Source organism: Arachis ipaensis, chromosome B04, assembly GCF_000816755.2.
Source record: "Arachis ipaensis cultivar K30076 chromosome B04, Araip1.1, whole genome shotgun sequence".
NCBI classification, from domain to species: domain Eukaryota; kingdom Viridiplantae; phylum Streptophyta; class Magnoliopsida; order Fabales; family Fabaceae; genus Arachis; species Arachis ipaensis.
This window is the reverse complement of record NC_029788.2, coordinates 5,108,560-5,110,680: the sequence shown is the minus strand read 5'-3', so window position 1 is coordinate 5,110,680 and position 2,121 is coordinate 5,108,560. Positions and strand designations below refer to the sequence as shown.

The 2,121-nt window shown below is 25.1% G+C and overlaps 1 long non-coding RNA gene across 1 annotated transcript in view; it reads right to left on the bottom strand.

Moving 5' to 3' along the window:
- The window catches only part of LOC110270859, a 17,886-nt gene continuing 16,041 nt past the window's right edge, over positions 277-2,121 (bottom strand). The window contains exon 3 of the long non-coding RNA XR_002360541.1: positions 277-418. This is a non-coding gene — a long non-coding RNA (uncharacterized LOC110270859). The remainder of the gene's footprint in view (positions 419-2,121) is intronic.

The window sequence follows — 2,121 nt, the reverse complement described above, 5'->3', positions numbered from 1 at the left end:
ACATAAAAATTAAATTCAACTTAATTTGTTATATAACTGATAATTTAATTTTTTTTTATAATTTTACACTTAAAGTTATAAGTTAATATAAAAATATAAAAAAATTTATTTAAAATAAAAGTAGTGTGATTAAGTATAATTTACTTAAATATGATTAAAAAATAATTGAATATTATATATACAGCAAAAAAATTGATATTATTGAAAGATAAAATTAAAATTTATTTTTATGTATCGTTTTTGTCCCCAATATTTTCGTTCTATTTAAGTCCCGCCGTCAATTCTGTTAATGGATCCCTAAAAGCAGCACAACATTGAGCCAATTTTAAAATGTTAGGGACTTAAATAGGACGATTGAAACGTTAAGAATAATTTTGAGACTTACTCCAAACGTTAGGGATAAAAATAATACTTTACTCTTTTAAATATTTTAATTCTGTTTTAAAAATTTTATACAAATACATCACAAGTGATTTTTGAAATAAAAGGTAATTTTATGCCAAAGAATCACATCTAAACACACTGATAGACAAAATTTATTATGCTTAATTACTCTTATAAAATACAAATAAATTAAAAAAATTAAAGTTAAAATACAAAAGATATCATCTTTAGCAAGCTGCATTTCCTTTCTTTTATTATTGAGAAAAGGACAAATAGGTCCCTGACTTTTTATTCTTCAGACATTTTTGTCTCTGACCATTGAAAAATACTTTTAAGTCCCTGACCTTCAAAAAATTTAGACGGATCAGTCCCTGACGGAGGCATTTGGACGGAGGGATTTATCCGTCCAAATTTTATGAAGGTCAGGGACTTAAAAGTATTTTTCAATGATCAGGAACGAAAATGTCCGTAGGACAAAAGGTTAGAGATCTATTTATCTTTTTTCTTTATTATTTAAATAATTACCTATGTGTTCTACACTTCTACTGCGTGCTCCGTCTCTGCGCACGTGCAGTGGTTGATGTGATATTATGATATGCAAATTTGCAAAGGAATCTACCTTTTTTAATATAAAAATATATTTCATTTATTTTTTTTTTCTAGTTAACAACTGGGTATTGGTTGCTCCACAAGGCTCTAAATCTGAAATGCAAACACAAGTTCAACACTTTATTTAAATATATTTACAATAAGAATAATACAAAATTTATAAATAAATATATACTTATTATGCATGTTTTAAATCAATTTAATTAAGAAATTAAATCAACTTTTACTATAAATTGGGTTAAACTGAAAGTGTTAAATTTATTATGTTCATATAAAAATAATTTCTCTAGATTTAATGTGATAGTTTGCAATGTTGTTGAGGGGGCAGAATATTCAAACCAACTTGAGTCTTAGAGGAAGAAGATATGTTAAATATATTGAACAGGAAAACCAGGTATGAATAATTAGTATATCCTTTAACTTTCTAATTAATATCTTCTCATCAGTTCTCATTATATAAATTTAGTGCCCCTAGCAACATGAATAATTTTGATGAGTGTAAGAAAGTAACTTCAATCTTCCAAATAATATTTCACAAAAAATCTTTATTCTTATATATATAATTAACAATTTTCTATTAAACCTATATTGAAATAATATTTAATTTAATTTATTACTACTATTTAAGTATTTTTATCTATTATCGTTTTAAAATGATACCCTCTATCATGAGTCTTAAATATATATAAAATGAAAATACTTAGAGAAAGTTTAGCAAGTTGGAACCCACAGATAATGTAAATTATTCTACCTCCTAATGATTATTAGAAGGATATATATCATGCATGTCCAATTCGTTTGAGTGCCTTACTTTTTATTATCTACTGTTAGATTCATGATTTTACTACATGATGTTGATATTTTAATTTCTTCATTATTATTTAAAGCTAAGTATTGAGATTAGTTGCTGACAAGTGTAAAATGATGTAGACAATCTTCAGTGCTGCAAATATAATAATAATACAATTAGAGATGGAATACTCTTCCTTAGGCTTATTACAAAGTGCTCCATTAATAAGAAAAGGGATTCATCCAACTTGACAATACAAGAAGTCATATATGTTATTTTTCAAAAGAAAGAAAAAGAAAAAAAAAAACGAACAATAATAATAGTTTGCATTTTTATCG